This window comes from Canis lupus, chromosome 8, assembly GCF_003254725.2.
Source record: "Canis lupus dingo isolate Sandy chromosome 8, ASM325472v2, whole genome shotgun sequence".
In the NCBI taxonomy this organism is placed as follows: Eukaryota; Metazoa; Chordata; class Mammalia; order Carnivora; family Canidae; genus Canis; species Canis lupus.
In genome coordinates this window covers 37,552,803-37,573,808 of record NC_064250.1, presented here as the reverse complement: position 1 = coordinate 37,573,808, position 21,006 = coordinate 37,552,803, and the positions used below count along the sequence as shown (strand labels likewise).

The following is a 21,006-nucleotide window of genomic DNA, read 5'->3' as shown; positions in this document are numbered from 1 at the left end:
CTCTTTGCTCTCTAGCACTCCAGTGACATTTGTTCATTCAAAAGTAATAATATTGCAGAATTCATTGATTTAATGCAGTGTGTGCTGTTTCTCTTTCTAGTAGTAGATAAAGCCTGATAGCCATTATGCACCGAGGGGAAAGTAGCAGGAAAAGAGGTATCTGATTTATTTTTTTTAATTCTGATAATTATTAGGATAGTTTTGAATGCAGGTTCAATAAGAATTTGTAAAGATTATACTTTTGATAAATTAGAAAATTCTTTGTGAAATGAAACATGAAAAATTTAGACTTGCCATTGGACTACTGTGAGCAAATACATCTTGACTGGTTAAAATTTGTCCAAAAATAGTCAAGGGAAATGGCAATATTTGGGATTCTTTAGGCAGCGCTTGAATTATTTCTTCACTAGAATTAGACATGTAATTTAGAATTAATCTTTAGCTGTTTTAGTGAAGGAAAGGGGGAAGTGTGGTCCAAACACATGGCTCCTTCACTCTTAAACAATTGGGAAGAAGAGGGCCATAGCATCCACCTAATTCAAAAATAAAAGTGATCCTGTTTACAACCATAGGCAAGGGGTATCTCTACTCTTCCCCAGGGAATGTTCTAACATCTCTCTTTGTAAGGACTAGAAAGTCAGCTTTGGGTTCAAGTGTATGGTCTTGTGCACATAAGTGTACTCATTATGCCTCTGTTCATACGTCTATAAAATGAGATTGACAGTAGCCAATAAATGTCCATGGAGTGCTTCTTAAGTTCCAGGCACTTTTCTAAATGCAGAATATCCAGGAGTAAATAAACCAGATACTTCCTTGTCCTCATGGAATTTGGGATTTAGTACTTACCTCACAGACTTGTTGGATTAAGTGCTTACAGAGTATCTCATATGAGGTTTTAGTGAATGTTAGCAGTGATGATGCCAGTGGTGATGGAGATGAAGATAGTGATGCGGACGCACTTCAGAAATGCCATGCCAGACTGTTGCCCAAGGTTCTCTTCCAAAATTCTAATGGGAAGGGACGATCAGGCTATAGCTGTCTGTCAGTCACTGGTGATGACAAAGTAAGAGAAACATTAACAAAGCACTTCAGTCTAATCTCTGTAGAAGTAGGTTCCCTCTCTTGTAAACAAAATGTAATATGTAAGGAATTAAATACACAGCAGTAAAATATGCTGAAAAGTGCAGAAACAAACCTTTCTACACATACCCCGAATAATGTTGCGTTTTCTCAAAGGAGATGCCTACTTTCTTCTGTTAACACAAAACAATATCTATCTCTACCTCTTTCTAAATTCCCCACATTTAGCATAACTATTAGGGGTAAACTCCCAACTGTGGCCTCTAACATTTGATGAAATAATTTGGTTGATGATACATATTGAGAGAACAGGCAGGAGTTGGGATGTCAAGTCCAGTTTTGTCACTTTTCACTCAAGGATTGCATTTCTCTAACCTAGGTTAATGAGCAACATCCTTGCTCTGTTATTGTTGTGTGCGCTAAGATTAGCATTAGCCAATATAATTTGATATAAAACTTGCACTTTAACTATAGGTTCTAAACATCCTGAGTTGTATCTATCAAGTGTGACTGTCTGAGCAGTCAAACTGCTCTTCTGCAGTCTTTCTGCTCTTCATTGAAATACTTCTCCTAACTATGCCCCTGTGACCACAGAAACAGTTACTATGCAAATGTGTGTTTGCCTTAATGGGTGACACTCAGGGAAAGCAATGGGAAAGATGGGAAAAAAAACAAAAACAAAAAACAAAACAAAAAAAACCTTTCCTAGCTACATCTAGTATTAACCTAGTCGTTTTGTAAACCAAGGGCTAAGTTCATTCTTTTATTTAGAACCTGAAATTAAATTTGCATTGCACTTTTAGAAGTGAAAGGCAACTACATTTTCTTGCAAAAGATTGTTAATTTCACCTGCCTTTAACATTAGGACATCTCTGAAGGACTTATTTAAAAAGAAAACAAAAAACAATGCTATTTGCATCCATTCATCTGCTTGTGAAAGAACATAATAAAGAAAGGTCACTGGTATGTGAAGAAAGAGAAATATTGCTTGAACAGGCTCATTCCACTAGTCAGATCTGTTAAAGAAAAGGTGAGCTAATATCTTTCCTTTTCATAATATTCCCTACAAGAAAATGTTGCTCATGTTATTCGTGTTTGACATTTCATAGCAAAGGTAAAAGTCGTTTTTAGTGAAAAATATTCCACAAGGTTATTAATTAAAAGAAAAGCAGGAAGAAAGATCTGTCATTTAAAAAAGAGCAACTCATGGATGGGAGAAAAAGTCTCCAGTCAAAAACGTCAATTTTTTTCTGAAGGCAACAATGTCACCCTCACCCTGTATCCTGAATGGCATCATCTGGACACGAGAGTAAACTTAGAATAGTAGTTCCTTGAGCTTATTGCTTGAATCTTTGATTATACCTTTTATTTTGGGTCCATTGTTCTCACCAAATTGTAAACTGCTTGAGGCCAAAGATTGTGAATAATCATATAGCACCTAGAGTAGTATTTTGTACTGTAATGTTCAAAAAATGTTTGGCAGGTAAGTGAATCAATATTTGAGTGCCTTCTATTTAATAAAGAACTGAATATAGTTATTATTACATGGATTTATAGTATATAAAATTTATAACATAAATAATATCTCTATAAAAATGTTAAAAAGGCTAGAATTGTTCAATTTGTTGAAGAGAAGTTAATGCTATAAAAAAATCTGTAACAGAGCAGGGTCATGAGAAAATTGTAACATATATTTTCCCTTTGGTGAGTTCATACTTTCCTCTTACCTCCTCGAACTTCTAATCTTTCCTCCATCCCCACTCCCTACAAATCTTATTCTCACACAGCTTTTTTGAGCTTAGAAATAGCCATTCTTTGGCCAAGTCTGACATCTATCTTTTGCGGCATTGTGAAGATACAAGGGATCCAAGATAGAATATCCTATGTTCCGCTCATATTTGGAATCAACTGAGAGAACAAAATATGACTATGATTACTAAGAAAGCTGATGTGAAGATATGGCTTTAGGGTTTTATCAAGTGGACTTTCTACATGTTAGTGCCAAATCAGGTGTGTTTACCATCTAGGCACTAATCTGGCTGGGAAACCAAAGCTCTTCCCTAATATGGAAGAACCTGCTCTGATACCCTCTTGCCTCAGTAGATGGGCCAAATGCTCCATCTCTACAGGAAAGACTTCTTAGAGGAGAGGAAATGGATAGGCTCAGCTTCTTTTTCCAACTTAGCTAACCAGAGAGATCACTCCTTTTCTGGGTAGAAGAAAGTATAAGACAAAGGAAAATGCTAGTAATATTAGCCTTGTAACAGTTACTTCATTTGGATACATAATGAGAAGAGAATAAAGTATTCTCCCCTAATGAGTACAAGTAGAATCATAGTACGTATGAATCATTTATAACATATAGGTATAGCAGACATATGCACAAAATATATAACATTTATATATTATGTACATGTATAAACATGTATATAAATGTACATTTATAAAATGTGTATAAAATTTTTAACAAATACATATAAATATATAAAAATACATATATGTATGTAACACACATATATTTCACAATATAATGTACATATTACATATTACATACGTATATTTACACTTTAAAAGACTATTCAATCTCTACCAGTGGAATACCAGACAAAAAGATTTTGACCCAAAGGGTTGCAGGTAACATGGAGGAGATGCCTCATGGCCTTGAACATTTTGGAGGATGATTTAGATCAGACCATAGGGAAAAGTGAGGATTGTGAACTAAGTACACCAGAATCACTTGGATGCTTTATCAAGGTGCAGATTCTTGGGTCCCCCTTCAGATTCTGAACCACAGTTAGCAGTTATAGAGGGTAAGGATTCCCTGCAAATGGGTCATGTGGACAGCAAGACTGGAAAGCCATTGACAGAGCAGCAATTGCCTGACCTTAAAATATGCAGGGGATTGTGATCAGTTTTTGTCATCACCTATTCCTCCCTAAAAGGAGAGAGAGAAAATGGCTCAGCTATAAGGTGAAATACTTAGATTATGAATGAAGCTGTCCTGACAATAAGGATAACCAGGGAAATGGCTCTTCTGTATGGAAATTGTGAATATTTCCAAGTGTGCAACATTTTCTATTTAGAGAGTCCCGGCACTTACATCCCATATGATCCATATGGGAAGCAGGGCTAATATTACCCAGCCAGTCTGTCTGATCTCATGGACCTCTGTGATGACTATCCTAGACCCCCACAATGTTCAACCCCCATTCAGCCTTTATTCCAAAGGTCTCTCTGGCCCCTTGCCTCTAACCAAAATCCCTCTTCCAAGGATTCTTTAAATAAAAATACATGTAATTAGTTCTCTAAATGTTTTAAATCATATATCATATAGGTTTTAAATTTATACCTGTTTACAGAGCTGATGAACTTGGTATTTTTGAACTTCCCATACAGTGTTAGGTATTCTAAGGAAATACTGCTTTTGTTGGAAAGTGAGACTCAACTTGACATAGATTTTAGGTTAAAGTTGCCTTTTCTAGGATGACAACCTTTTGTAGTGTGAAGACAGCACGTTATTCTTTAGAAGTAGTGTGACTGCTGCTCTGTCTGGAACAACACAGGCCTGAAGATGGGGAGACAAATGACATTTTGAGACTTTCTACCTCATGAGCTTGTTATCTACATAGAAAAACTGAATAACCTGCCACTGATTTGATTTACCACACAGGATAACTTTTGTGCATTAAAAGCCTGGAGATTTGACCTTTACTCTTGTGGGCAACTTCTCTAATGTCAGTATCCTATAGGGAAGCAAAGTAGTAAAGAACTCCCTCTCCTACACTCCAGGGAAAACAAAATGTAGAGGCAAAGACCAAGCTGAAGAGGTCTGCTGATATGTTCTCAGAAGGACATATCCTTTACATTCTCTCTGGTTTCTCAGGGAGAAATGGTTTCCTGGTTTCTCCCACCTTCCTTCATTTTCTTGTTGTTACACCTTCTGCCCAACAGTCTTTTGGATTAGAGGTGTTCTGAAAGCTGTGTTTTACTTGAATTTTTTCTAAAATTCTGATTCTCAAGCTCCTGGTAATAAGCATATGGTGTAGAAAGAAAGTCCCTGTTGTTTTAGACATTTTGAATCTGAGGAGGTTTTCTCAGAGGCCTTTGAAAGATTGCTTGGGTGAGTGATTGACCATGATTGCTGACCATAGTGTGAAGACCGGTGCCATTGTCAAGGAAAGTAAGGTTTCATTCAATTATTCTACTTGTTACTTCAGAATATATAAACTCATGTGGTTATACTTGCTTTCCCAAAGATATGGCCAAGAAATGAAAAGCTCTTTTTACCATTGTTTAATATCCCAGACCATCATAATAAATTCTTTCTCTATCTCTATGTGTATGTGTGTGTGTGTGTGTCTGTAAATATATGTTTTTACTTGATTTGTTGTCAGTAAGTCTACTTAGCAATATTCTAAGATTATCTGTGATAATATAGAAAAAAATATTGACTAGGAATTACAAAATCTATATTTTTAACCACAGTAACATTTCTTACTTTCTTCTTTCCTTGGGTGACCAACCACCTTAACCTCTTGTGCCTTAATTTGGTTATCTTTAAAACTAGAATAATTATAAGATCTGAAACTTCCATAACTCTTACAGTTTAGAAATGTACTGAAAACGCAATTTTTTATGTTACTTCTGGAAACAGATCATTGTCTCCATTTTATAAGTGAGAAAACCAAGTCCTACAGAAACAAAGAAACTTGCTAAGATCCCTCAATGTTAAGTGGCAAAGTAACAGTCCTAGAACCCAAACCCAAATCTTCAGAAAGTTGACTAATTTTTCATTTATGAATGTGTTTTCCAGAATTCAAGAAATTACTGTGAACAGTAAGTGAGGTAATAGCAGAAAGGTTTTTAAAAAAATCAATAGTTACACAAATGTAAATTAATATTTAATAAATTGTCTTCACCAAAGAAATCTTTCAATATTCTTTTCTCTTTAGTTCCTTGAGGTTAGAAGAGTTTAAAGTTTTTTAATATAAAAAAATTAATATGGAAACATATTTTTGGATAGCAGTTCAAGAACTTAATTATTGCTTTGTTGACTAGCCATTCCAAACCAGGACCAAGGCTAATTCTTGTCTTTTCTATGGGATAAAGTCCTAAGTACACATGGTGCTACACAACTAGCTTTCTCTTCCTGGATAAGAGGGCTTTCTTTCAAAACCTACCCATTCAGCAAATTTCTAGTGACTTCCACAGCTGTGCTCAGGAGAAACATTAGCCATTGTTAAACAAATACCTGTTATTGCTTACCTTGAAGCCACCAAGAATTGTCCATGTGAAGAAACAATTTCTTTGCAAATCGAGCCCTGCCATTCAAAGCTTCTGTCCTTGTGATTTTTGATAATGGCCTCATATTTGAACAACTCTATTTCCTTTGACTGCGATACCCGGTGCATATACCCTATTCTTCCAGTGGCAGTCTCTTAGGCTTTTCATTGCGTCTTACCTACTGTGGATGGCTGCTTAGCTCCTCATGATGCTCCCCAATATGTGAATTTCATGTATATCACATATACATGAAATATGCCCTCCAAATTTGGTGGAAATTATTCTGTTTTTGTGTGATGTGGTGGTAGATTGAAACAGATAATTTGATTTATATAAATTTAGAAAAATAAGACTGCAAGTTGGTAAGTTGTAAGTTCTAAGTTCAGTTTGGGTGGTCTGGCACTTGAGCTACCAGTATGGCTTCACAATGGAATACAGAACTTACTAAAGACAAAGAGATTGCTATAGATTGAATGTGTCCCCAGACCCCCAAAATTCATATGTTGAAATTCTAACCCTAAGATGAAGGTATGAGGAGGAAAGGCTTTTGGGAGGTAATTAGGTCATAAGACCAGAGCCCTAATGAATAGGATTAGTGCCTTTATAAAAGTAGGCCTGGGAAGGATCCCTTTGCCCTATATACCCTATGAGGCCACAGAGAAAAGCTGCCCTCTATGAAACAGAAACAGCCCTTCACCAGACATGAATCTGCTGCATGTGTCTTGGTCTCCTTAGCCTACAGAATGGGAAAAAATAAATTTCTGCTATTGATAAGCCACTCAGTTTATGATATTTTGTTATAATAGTTCAAAAAGACTAACAGATCCACATCCAAAAAACAAATATGTGTTGAGTGACTACTATATGACAAAAAGTTGCCATGGAATAAAAAATAATAATAAATGAAGTGAGAACCCTCTTTTTAGCAGCAATTTCATTCTGGGAATTAAACTGCCAAGATATAGGGTGGAATTGAATGGAACACATCCAGAGATTTGATTTTCTGTGGACACAGGCAACATACCAAATATAGGTGGTAAGGGGCCATGCCAGCCTCCAGCTGGACACCTGCAAGTAAAGGCAAGTTTGTGTTTTGAGACTGATTCCTAACTTTCACCTACCTTGATAGATAAAGCAGGAAATCTTGGAGGGCTGCAAGCAGTGTTTTTCCACTCAGGCTGCATGTTACAATCATTTCTGGAGCTTTGAAAAAAAGTCTGATGCTGAGCCTCACCCTACAGATTCTAATTTAAATTGGTTTGGAACAAGGCATAGGTATCTTTTTTTTTTTTTTTTTTAATGTTCTCGGAGTGATTTTAATGTGCAGCCAAGATTGAAAACTAATTGTACTAGATTAGTGGTTCTAAACTGTGTGGAAGAGTCACCTGGGGTGGTGGCGGGTGGTGGGGAATAAGGGAGGTGGTTGGTTAAAATTTAGATTCATGAGACTGGCTTTCAAAGATTCTGATTTGGTCTGAAGTGGGACCCTGGAATCTACACTAAATGATTATAATTTGGATGCTTCATGTAAAACACTTTGAGAGGGGTACCTGGGTGGCTCAGTAGCTGAGTGTCTGCCTTTTGCTCAGGTCATGATCTCAGGGTTCTGGGATCAAGTTCCACATTAGGTTCCCCATGGGGAGCCCACTTTTCCTTCTGCTTATATCTCTGCCTCTCTCTATGTGTCTCTCATGAATAAATTAAAATCTTTTTTTTTTTGAATAAATTAAAATCTTAAAAAAAGGAAAATACTTTGAGGAACACCACTTGTGAGCTTTAAATATTTGTAATCTCATTGGCTGTTTTGTGGGAACCAGACTAGAGATTTTAATTCACTAAAAATGAGTATCTAAACTCATCTTTCTCAGAGAGAGCTAAACTAATGTAGCAGTTTATTCCTTCTTATTTTTAAAAAATTTCTTGCCCTTCTTCCTCATCTATAAAATTAGATATTTGCTGTGCAAGAGCTTTTCACCTTTTTAAAAAAGATTTTTAAATATTTATTTATTCATGAGAGACTCAGAGAGAAAGAAAGGTGATACATAGGCAGAGGGGGAAGTAGGCTTCCCTCAAGGAGCCTGATGTGGGTGGGACTCACTCCAGACCCCAGGATCACACAGTGAGCCAAAGGCAGATGCTCAACCGCTGAGCCCCCAGGCATCTCATCACCTTTTCAACATAGGCTCAGTCTATGAAATCTTTAAGAGTTTCTACTTTCAGTTTTCATAAAAATTTAATTGAATTATTTTTATTCACTTTATTTAGGATTTTTGCTCAACTCATTTTTATGTTAACTTATTTCTATTAAAGCCTGATAATAAAACCTAAAAGAAATGAGGATCATTCATAAATCTCAAATTAGCTGAGTCATATACTATAAGGTACCTTGTACTGTTTTGCTGCTTATGACATTAGCTATTCTAAAACTTCTAAAATATGCTGTACACTCTTCATGCCACCAATTTCAAGATGTTATTTTATTTAATCCTACCAAGACTTGGAAGAGGATATTACCATTCCATTTTATAATCCAGAAAACTGAGATCTGTAGAGGTTAAGATTAAGTCGAGCCCCAATGGAATTTACACCCCAATGGTCTCACTTCGAGGCTAGTGGTCTTTTCTTATACTAAATTTGTCCTTGGCTACAGAAAACTTTTGCAGAATTAGCAACTTACAGTGCTTTTCATCTAAACCACGAATGCTATTCTGTCTTTGCATAGATATTTATTAAAACGCAATTATAGGGGCACCTGGATGGCTCAGTGGTTGAGCATTTGCCTTTGGCTCAGGGCATGATCCTGGGGTCCTGCATCAGGTTCCCTGCATGGAGCCTGCTTCTCCCTCTGCCTATGTCTCTGCCTCTCTCTCTGTGTCTCTCAGGAATAAATGAATAAAATCTTAAAGAAAACCCAAACACACAATTGTAGAGACTGTTGTAAAATAGAAGCCAAAACCAAAACTGCCTAAAATTTTTAGCCAAAAGTTTCTTTCCCACATTCTCTTTCTCTGAAAATACATTTAAAAAAATCATTCTAAGTAAGCTGCAACTACCACCCATGTGGGTGCATCCTCTCCAGGCGTATGGTACCACTGGGTGAGGGGAAGGCATTAAAACTCAGATCCTACAAGATAGCAAAAGAGATGCCAGAGCTTTTACAATCTAAAATATGGATGTCAATCTTAATTTCAACTGAAAGTTGGCTTGGTATGTTCAGTTCGTTAAAAGAATTGAATCATGGTGTGCTAGCAGTTCACTATCTCCCAGCAGCCTATATTCCACTATCTACAGAGCCTGCATCACATTAGAAGGTCACTCCATCTGCATTATCCTGAGCTTTCCCTGAAAACTTTTTTTTCTATCCCAATCTAGCCTATTAGTAGAGCAGCTCCTTGTATTGTCAATCATCCTCTTCATCTGAAAATATAATACAGTCTTTTTTTTCCTCCTACATCTTAAGCACTAAGTATCCTAAAAAGTTCTTAAGGAATAGATGCAAACCACATCATCTATCAGGATATTTGTTTTGCTGGGAAAGCTCTATCATGAATCTTATTTACCTGACAGTCGATATAGTTATATAAGATTATAATGCCCTTAAAAATGTAACAGGGATGTCTTTTTACATGTATAAGCATTTTCCTTTTTTTTCATACTCAAAGAAATCAAGGCATATGTTTAAATGACTTCTACTTAAAAATAAGATGTATCTGGAAATGAGCAGATTAAATTTAGTTGAGTAAGTAAAGGAAGCCAGAAATGAGACTATTAACAGCTTCCCAGGAGTTCTTTGTTTACATTGCTGCACGGAGGGCTCATTGGTCTGTATTGCTGTAAAGAGACAAGGGGAAGGCTTTACATGTTAGTGGATATTAATTCCATTTTTAGTATTATCCAAAAGTGATTCCTTGACACTAAATAATCAGCTATGATGTAGAGTTGACTAAGCTTCATTTTCATCTCCATATTAAATATCTTTTATTTGATGCAGTTTGTCAAAATATATGAATAATGAGATAAGCTTAATAAAAATAAACAAAGGAAGAAAATCAGAATGAAATGCAAACCTAGGGATGTTATCCATTTGGGATTATATCTCTTTATTGTCCTGTTCTTCTCTGAACTAGAACAGGAAGTCTTTTTCAGAGTGGGGCTCAAGCAAGGGGGGCAAACCTGGGTGTCATGTTAGAAAGTCAGCACGGGGCAAAATGGGACAGGGTTTAGTGAGCAAGAGGAGCGCAACAGATGAAATAGTAGCCGGGCTCCCTGTATCTGACCAGCTAGGCAAGAAATACAATTGTATTATTGTTACTGAGTTTCTGAGATTAGATAAGACAAACACACATACACCCAAGGATGGACAATGGACAGATGGAAGATAATGCTAAGAACTGTGTGTTTCTATAGCAAAAGTACTCTCATAGTCCATAATGTCAATGGATGACATTGACACATTTTTATACTATGGCCACATGGTTGTTTAACAAATGTGTTGATATTGTTCTCCATTCTGTCACAGGGTAACTCCTGCTAGCTCTTTATTCTCCTGTTGGTTTAACCAGATCTAGCTTGTTTAAATGTTGATGTCTGGGAATGGAAAGCAGTTTAACTATTTATATGGCCTGTTCATCTGTTAAGAGAAAGGATTCTTGATGCTGCTGATTCAGATGTTAAAACATTCCCAACCCACCCCTCCAAAAAGGCCATCTTACTTTGCTAAAAGGTTTACATTTAATTATGTTCTATGTTTAGAGACTATTATAAAATACCATTAAACTGTTGTTGTAAATCAAAGATAATGTTCTGTTGGCAATCCCTGAGATATGAAACAAACTTTTGCTTCAATTCTTCAAGCTACCTGCAGGTTTATATGACAAAGAGGAACACTCAAATCCCATGCCCTGGGTCTACAGGAACATAAATCTTTGTCCGGTTGTCATGTTCATGAAGAACTTTCTCATATAAGCATTTTAAGTCTGCACAATAGTGCTGTGATTGCAGCTGCAAGACTTCGGGATTTATGGTTTCAATGGGTCATAGAACTCCCTATCAAAAGTTTTCTCTGTTAAGTTGGCAAATGTCGATGTTCAATAGATAGTATCTTAGATGTTCTCCAACACATTGACAATTTCTTGTTTTTCAAATGCTGTGTTATCTCACCACTGACCTCAAAACTTTCCCTCTAAGAACTCCTAAATGCCCTGGCACAAAAAGGGAAAAAAATCCACACCCAAATAGTCTCATTGTTTTGACTAGTGATTCTGAGCCTGAGGTCCAAAGGCAGGCTTTGAAGAATTCTGTTAAACTTTTAAAATAAGATTTAAGGGATCCCTGGGTGGCGCAGCGGTTTGGCGCCTGCCTTTGGCCCGGGGTGCGATCCTGGAGACCCAGGATCGAATCCCACATCGGGCTTCTGGTGCATGGAGCCTGCTTCGCCCTCTGCCTGTGTCTCTGCCTCTCTCTCTCTCTTTCTCTCTGTGTGACTACCATAAATAAATAAATAAATAAATAAATAAATAAATAAATAAAAAAGATTTAAAATGTTCGTGTCTTAGGCAATGTGTACTATAGAGGGAGGTATTTAAAGTTTATTAGATTCCCACCAAAATATGTAACCCTCAAAAAATTGAACACTTTTTCAGATTTAATTGATAAGAAATACCATGCACCACTTTCTTAGACTATGCGCCACAATATAATTTTGCCAGTGACATTATTAATTTCCACAGGTTAAAGATGACTCCTGAATAATCATGTTGCCCTTTAACCCTACTTACAGATAAAGTCATCACAAATCTGTCTAAATTCTTTTTGAAACTTTTGCTGCTCCTGGTCAAGTTACTTCCTCTACCTAGCATGCCCTAACATCCTCTTCACACTTCTCTTCCTACTGAAGTCCTTTATGACCTAACAAAATAGCAGTGTTTCTAAGAACTTTTTCAGATGCCCTCAGTCAATTTCCCTCTTTCACAATGTACATTTTGTTTGTGCATGCCTTTTATTGAAGAGCCTCTTATACTTTGATTTGTATTGAGGTTCTATATGGCTGTACATTCCTAAGTAGATTGCAAATTCTTATGAAGGAGAGAGAGACCCGGTTTTGTTTATCATTGCTCATTCCATTAGGCACAATGCTTGGCCCTCAATAGATGCTTAAGAAATGCTTCCTGTTTACCTGTTTGATGAATGTGAAGTTGATCTGAGACATCCTAAGTATGATCATGGGATCTGATAGGGAGATGGACACACACTATGCATTATTCATAGACTACTTAGTTGGCAGAAACATTATTAGCATGTATAAATCATAGTGGGCAAGGTAAGTTTAAGAAACCATAGTATATTTTTAAAATTTTCTCTTTCCTTTTTGAAATGAAGTGATACACTCTCAGTAAATAATGCTGACTCTCATTCACTTATAATGAGCTCTCTGTGGCATCAAGAAGGCTTGAATGCCCTGGGTATTTTGCTATATACTCAAATATGTTCAGTAACTCTTAGCAAGTAATAGCTAGTAGTAATGAGCATTGCGCTTCACAGTGCCCACTTTTTAAAAATCTTCAAGCAGTGCTGACAGGGATTCCTTTTACTTTTATTTTTTAGAATCTATTTTCAGGAAGTCTGACTTCTCAACAATTAAGAATGTCATCTTTTATTAATTACCTCTTAACACACAGAGTCACTTCCATTCTATAAAACTCTGAATAGATTTATTTTAATAATAGCTAATATTTATATAACACTGTAAAGATTATAGACATAATTTTATATGCATCATCCAAGTTGACTCTCAGAATAACACTGCGAGGTAGACAAAGGAGATTTTATCCTTTTCACAGGTGAATAAATAGACTCAGAAGCTCTTTATTGCAGGCCATTTACTCCAGGCCATTTACCCCTGGTAAGTGATTTGGGGAGGGGGGTAGAGGACCCGCGATTCTTTCTTCAGTGACATTCGGTATTCATTCTACCACTTTGTGCTATCTCTAAGGTACATGATAATTTATTTATTCACTCAACAGATATACTTTATGCATTTTTTATGTGCCAGATTCTGTTGTTCTAGGCACTCGGCATACCTCAGTGAACAGATATCAAGTCTTTGTTAAGACTAAGTTCATGTTAGGAAAACAACAACAACAAAAATAAAAACTGTCTACAGTATATTATTAGATGATGATGATTACTGTGGAGGAGAATCAAGCAGGGGAAGTTGGTGTAGCATTTACAGGCGGCTGCAATGCAATTGTATAGAGGATAGGCAGGCCTTCTCAACAAAGGAATGCTTAAGCACAGACCTGGAAGAGAGGGCTAGGCTTACGGATCTTTAGAGGGTACATGCAGAGGAAACAGCAAGTGGAAAGGCCCCCAAATAAGGGTTTTCTTAGTGTGTTTGAGGGAAGAAAGGAGGCCAGTGGGGCTGGGCTGTGGTAAGCAAAGGAGAAAATAGTGGGAGATAAGGTCAAAAGATGAAGAGTCATGGAGTCCACTGCAGGGACTTTGGTTTCTTTTCTGAATATAATGGGAAGACATTGAAGGATTTTGACTAGAAGAGGAATATGAAAAGATGTGTATTTTAAAGGCTTCACTCTTGTTTCCATTTTGTATATTGAGAATAGATTCCTGGGGTTGAGGGCAGGGTAGAGAGGGAGAAGAGAAGAAGAGACCAGTGAGGAGGCTATTGCAAGGACCCAAGCACTGGTGGCTGCCCTGCTTTGCAAAGGCACAGTTCTGGAGGCCCAAACCCTGAAATCAAGGTGTCAGTAGGGCTGTACAGTGTCTTGCCTCTTCTAGCTTCTGGTGTTGGCCATCAATCACTGGTGTTCCTCGGCTTACAGATGCATCACTCCAGGCAAATGGCCATCTCCTCCCTGCGTGTCTTCACAACTTTCCACTGTGTATGTCTTTCTCTGTCTAAATTTCACTTGTGTATGAGGACATCAGTCATACTGGATTAGGATCAGTCCTAAAGACCTCATTTTAACTTGATTACCTCTGTAAAGACTCTATTTCAAAATGAAGTCACATTCTGAGGTACTAGGGCTTAGTGCTTCAGCATATCTTTTTGATAGACATAATTCAACCTGTAACAGTGGCTTAGAGTAGAATGGTATGAGTAGAAATAATGAACAACAGTATTTACTGACTATGTGTGTGTGTGTGTGTGTGTGTGTGGTGTGTGTGTATTTACAATATATACTATAGCACAGTGACTATTACAAGTGCTTATTAGTAGCTCTGATTATTTTGTTGTTAAAATTATTATCATGGTCAGATGATCACAGTACCAACAATATTTGTTTGAATCACAACAAGTCCATGTTTCCTTAGGTAATGTGTGAAAAAATGGTATCAGTAAAATTGAGAGACCTCAGGCATCAAATCTCTCTCCCCATTTTAAGGGTTTCTAGGGTAACCCCTATGGTCCTGAGTAGTCCTGCCTCACTATTCTTCACTGCCTGCTTTGCCCTATAAGTCGGGTCACTATCACTCCTGTGCCCACCCAAATCACTTCCTGATTATAACTGCAGCTCCATCATTCCTGTCACCTCTTTATGTCACCAACATTGATTTGATTATACCAAATCTTTTTGGTACCTCAGTCTTTGTACTATAAAATCATTCTCTCACTTTCAAGATTGGGCATCATTAATCTTTATTTCCTGCAAGACCCCTAATAGGATCTCAGATCTAGGGATTGGATATCAACTCCAACACATGTTGGCAAGCTATCTTCCTCAGTGTTAAGGCATATAAATCCAGCCTGGTCTGCTCCAAGGACTTGTATGCATTTGTTTTGATTTCAAGTGAGCACATTGTATATGCTGGCATATTGCTGCAGCATACAATATATCAGTTTATGGCTTGGAAAGCTGTAATGTATCAGAATACTAATTTTTTATGGATATTCAAACACTTTAATGTTTATTTTCTAAGTAATGACACAGAGATTAAGGAGTAACAAGAGGTTTGTTATTATTAATAGTTACTTTTAATTTATAAAAATTGCTGTTAAATATTTGCTTTAATTCAGCAAACTGTGCTTTGTAATTGTAAGAAGATGACCAGGTCCTCTTCCCCGCCTCAGAGCACTTTAGGTTTAATGAGGTAGAGAGAGATGCTAACAGATAATTTTAATCTACTTTAAATTCTTTGAGAGATTTGAAGGTATTCTGGGAGCCTAAATGTGGATCCTCTGAAGCAGAAGGACAAGTGGGAAAGGCATAATGCCAGCAGACAAGGGGGAGGTGGGGTAATAGAGGCAAGGAGACAGACTTCCTGGGAAAGAGTGGTACCAGGCTAAAACTAAAGACACAATCAAACAACATAGTCAAAAGCATTTTGGCAAGAAAGACTGAGTTCAGAAGCCATGGAGGCATAGCATATTATGATTGAACTAGACCCTATAAACAGTTTGGTATCAATGAAACATAAAGCGCAAAGCATGATAGTTTCAGCTGCTGAGACTGAGGATATAGGTAAGGGACAGGGCAGGAAGAAAGCACCTATGTGTCTTGAAAGAGCTCAAACTAGAGCTCTTTAAGGATATTAAACAGTGGAATGACATGGTCATATTTTCACTTTAGAAATTTCTCTTCAGTGCAAATATGAATGATAATTTTCAAAGAATCATGACTAGAAGCTGATATGGTAGGGGGTGGGGAAGAGAAAGACCAGGATGGAGCTATTATCCTAGAAGAAAACAGAAGGAGCAACAGTTCTGAGGCATAGTAATATAATGATTTGAGTATTGGCTGTGCTGAGTTTGAAGTGTCATCAGAATATGCAGATAGTTGTGTCAACATGCAGATAGCTAGATTTGGACAGTGTTGGGTATGCTTAATGTCTTGAGAGTGGAGGACTTCACTTAGGAAAAGCATATTAATATGAAAGGAACATTGGGCCAAGGACTGAACTATGGGGAGCACCAGTGTTTGAAGAGTTAATAGTAAGAAAAGTCCATTAGTGAGATATAAAGGGAGAACAATGAGGGTATCATGCATGCTAGGGAAGAATGGAGTGGCCAACAGTATAAAATATAGAAAAAAAATGTACAGTATAGACTGACCACTGCATTTGTATATGTGGGGATCGATAATAGTGGCCAGACAGAAACAAGATAGTTTCAGTGCAGGGATAGTGAGACAAAAGCTAAGTTGTGTGGGTTGGTTACTGAATAAGAAATATGTAAGTTATATTATATTATATTATATTATATTATATTATATTATATTATACAGACTCTTACTGGATAATTTAAGGAGGCTAAATAGAAGGCTTATATATAAAGTGGGCAACTGTTACAATTTCTTTATATAAGAAATAGTGCTACCCATGGGCTAGTTATAGCACACCATTACCATCCATTGGCCAAAAGAGATAAGATGAAGAAGAGGGTAAGGAGGCAAAGGGGGGAGAGAGACAGACAGACTGTATCAAGAAACCTACCTGACAGGAGCTGTGACCTGGAATTAAGGAATTAAGCCAGCCCATGGTGGCACCTCAAGGAGCTAGAATAAAAAGACCCTGATTCTTCAGTCTCCTTCCTTTGTTATATGCCCTTCTAATGCTGCTCATTGACCACACCAACTAGAAGCAAGGCAGCAAGTAAGCCCATTGATGTAGTCATAGGCCAACATCCAGGTCAGGTAGAGAAGAGTGGGCGTAGGTCTAGAAGGGTAAATAGGGTAGTCCAAAATTAGTTTAAGTAGAGCAGCAAGAAGATAAAATATTAGTTCAAGTGGGTGTGAAGTAAAAGAAAGGGGGTGAGTTTTGTGAAGTTTTTTCCCTTCCGCACCAGTATGGGAGAGATGAGCTAAAAGCTGAGGTAAAAAGTCAATAGATAAGAAGTCAAAGCTATTGGAGAATATAATTGATGGAGAAAAGTCCTGCATGATTCAGGTGACTGATAAAGTGAAGGGGTTGGCTTTAAACAGAAGGAAAAACATTTCATCTTCTCAGACTGGAAAGGAGAAGCATAGTTGTTTTGAATCTGTAGGTGATGAGGGGCCCAGAAGGGAAAGTCAAGAAATTGAGAGATCTGATCACTTTGTCTCAATTTTCCTAATAAAGAAGGCATGATCATCTGCTTAGGGTGGGAGGGTTGGAATGTGGGTGAATTGTGAGGAGAGTTATATTTCTCTGAAATGGTCACTGGGACTGGGGCAGGGCAGGCAGAAGGAGGAATTGACCAAGACAAGAAATGTCCACTGAAATCCCAGTTGATGTTGGAGATCCCGAGCTATCACTCATGACTGAGGGATTTTTTTCATTTAGTTATGGATGCACAGCAGCCTCAAGAGGATCATTTTATTTTCCTCCCCTTCTTTTGGGTGCTCTTTTTAAAAAAAAGTATATTTGCAACATACTTAAACCCATAATAACAGTGGCTTTCTTAGAATTATTTAATAAACTTTAGTTAAAATTTCTACAAGTATTATAATTAGCATTTTCATGCTCGGTACAACACATTTTTCCTGAAGGTTAAAGCAAGTGTCACATAGGCAGATAAATAGTTGAGATTTAAATTTCAGTAAAAAACTGTACCACATTTATATACTTATATTTCATGTGGAAACCATCTATTTGCTAAATCCACATAGCTCATAACAAGTTAATATTATGTTTCAAAAGGAAGAGAATGAATTGGATTATTGCAATGACATTTTCTTTTCATTTCTTTTGTTTTTTTTCCCATCAGTATGATTAGTGTTTTTTAAATGGCCAATTATATTTTCAGAGTTCTAAAAATTGTATTTTTTACAAATAAATTCGATGGAAAAATGATATTGTTAGAAAAGAGTGTCACATGCTATAGCTACTACCTACCCCTCCCCCCCAATCTATACTGATTGTTTGTAACATAGTGAACTATGTTATTTATATTTATATTTATATTTATTTTTATTTTTATATTTATATTTATAAATATGTTACTGAAGTACCACCCAATTGGAATTGTGACTTCGCAGCTTTACTCTACCAGCTTTTGACATGTGTGTCCTTGTGTGGGGGGGGATGAAGTCTGCCTCCAGGTAAAGACAGATTTTAATTTACATAATGTCATAATGTTCTCCTAGTAAAAATGAAGATTTCTGTGAGTCTATTATGTTCTCAGATTCGTTTAACAAATAAACACTCACATATTGTTCTTGATTAGGTGTGGAAACAGGTTTCTTGATTCTGTTAATATTAAAAAAGAAATAACAATGTGGAGAAATTGCTTTCCATACAGTGAAGAATAACAAAAGGAAAATAGAGAGATGGGATGTGTCATGTAAATTGATTACTATTCCACTGATTATACTAATTGATCCATGGTGGACGTTACTGCTGTAAAGTTATTGATTTTGCCTCTCTTGCACCATTTTTTCCATAACCATTAAAGGCGCTAGGATGATTCTACAGGAATCACTAATTCTAAGGCAGTGCTTGAAATTAAATTACTGTACTCTAGCAGCTATTTTATTTTGGCTTTAGTAAAATAAGGATCAGACAAAAATACTTTATCCGTGTTTCTTGTTCTTGCATATGATCCATTAAATCCAAAAAGTATATTTTCATTTCATACTATAAACGTAAATGCTAAGAATAACTATGTATTCTTGCAAAGTCTGAAAAGAAAGAATAAAGACTTGGTTTGCATGTAAAGTGCAGATTATTTTAACTTACTCTTTGACTTCAATTCAATAAAATGATTTTTATTAGGGAAAGAGTAGAAATAATGGCTGCTGTCATGGAACTCATAGTCTTGAGGAAGAACAGAAAATTTAAAGGTAAATTAAAAATTACCTTTCTAAATTAACCTTCCATCTCTTAGTCCAAGGGATCTTTGACTCCAAGAATATAGAATAATTCCAGGTTCTTTAAATCCACCATGATCTTAGTCTTCTGCACGTCTCTACCACCTGTGTCTCTCTGCTCACAATTCCTTCCAGGCTTTATTTCTTTGGTCAATTCCTACTCATGATTTAAGATCCTGCTCAAAGTTTTGTGAAGTTTTCGTAAATCTCCACACCATGCAACGTTTGTGGCTTCATGCAATGAACTATCATTAGTCATTTCTTCCTCTCAAGATTCATCCTATTTATCCTACATCTTCTAGAGCTACAGCTCTTTTATCTGATGTGATATGACCAGAAATATTAATAGCTAACACTGATCAAGAAAATTCATATGGTAGGCTAGGCATTCTTCAAAGTTCTTTAGATACAGCAATGTATTTATTGCCAACAACAACCATATAAGGAGAGTACTATTACTATCCCCCTTTACAAATAAAATAAAAGAGGCACAAAAAGGTTAAATAACTTGTCTAGAATCACATAGCTAATGAATATAGGACCACAATTTAAACCTAGTGAATATGGCACTTATACTTTTACTAAAGCATTGCATATAGCTAAGTAATTAGTAGTTTAATAAAAACTTTTTGTTAGATATTTTAACTTAAAGCCTTAACAAAATATACCTTCAATTACCAATGTTTTGAAACACTATTTATCTTTGTTATGTTGAGGCACCTGGGTGGCTCAGTGGTTGAGCATCTGCCTTTGGCTCAGGTCCTGATCCCAAGGTCCTGAGATTGAGTTCTGCATCAAGCTTCCCCTGCAGGGAGCCTGCTTCTCCCTCTGCCTAAGCCTCTCTCTCTGTATCTCTCATGAATAAATAAATATAATCTTTAAAAAAGTCTTTGTTATATAAACCATACGATAATGCAGGCTCTGAGATTTTCACTTTTGGTTTCTTTAAGTGAAGCAAGAGACTCTACTGATAAACATATATATAACTGACTATTAATGAGCATACAATTCAACTGATGGATGTAAAGGTTTATAGGTTGGCCAGCCTAGGGCATCTCCTGTGCTGTGGGTATCAGTCAATGTGTTTTACAGAGAATGGAAAGTGATGGGTAAACTAGTCCTGTTGATTAAGTGGAGGTAAATTAAAGAACTCTTAGTTGTTGAGTTTTTAAAAAATATTTTATTTAAATTCAGTTTGCCAACCTATAGTATAACACCTAGTGCTCATCCCATCAAGTGCCCTCCTTAGTGCCCATCGCCCAGTTACTCCACCCCCCCATCCACCTCCCCTTTTGCAACCTTTTGTTTGTTTCCCAGAGTTAGGAGTCTTTCATGGTTTGTCTTCCTTTGTAATTTTTCCCATTGTGTGCATTCCTCGGCCTCTGCATTTACATATTGTGTTGAAATTACCTGTTTACATACCCTTGTTTTTTTTTGTGGAACAGTAATGAGCAAGCTTATTTTATTACCATTATATCCTCAGCACCTACTAGCCTGTCCTGCATGTAATAAAGGCTCCTAAAAACCTTTGATGAATTATAATAGACCAAATTGTCTCACTGCATTGTTGTAACATGCTAACGAGAGGGTCTGTTCCTAACATACTGAGAATCCTTGGGGATGGGACAAGCTCTTATTTATTATGTAAATATAAAATTTCAACTGAAATATAACTCATTTGGGATCCCTGGGTGGCGCAGCGGTTTGGCGCCTGCCTTTGGCCCAGGGCGCGATCCTGGAGACCCGGGATCGAATCCCACGTCAGGCTCCCGGTGCATGGAGCCTGCTTCTCCCTCTGCCTGTGTCTCTGCCTCTCTCTCTCTCTCTCTCTGTGTGACTA

The 21,006-nt window shown here is 36.9% G+C and overlaps 1 protein-coding gene and 1 long non-coding RNA gene across 3 annotated transcripts in view; one reads left to right on the top strand and one right to left on the bottom strand.

Annotated features, from left to right (window-relative positions):
- The window catches only part of KCNH5 (potassium voltage-gated channel subfamily H member 5), a 273,366-nt gene that overhangs the window by 230,761 nt on the left and 21,599 nt on the right, over positions 1–21,006 (top strand). The window lies entirely within an intron of this gene.
- LOC112657270 (uncharacterized) overlaps positions 1–21,006 on the bottom strand; it is a 74,681-nt gene that overhangs the window by 36,489 nt on the left and 17,186 nt on the right. For both annotated transcript variants that reach the window (XR_007412371.1, XR_007412370.1), the window contains exons 2-3: positions 4,430–4,645; positions 847–1,049 (exon numbers count right to left, since the gene is read on the bottom strand). This is a non-coding gene — a long non-coding RNA (uncharacterized LOC112657270). The remainder of the gene's footprint in view (positions 1–846; positions 1,050–4,429; positions 4,646–21,006) is intronic.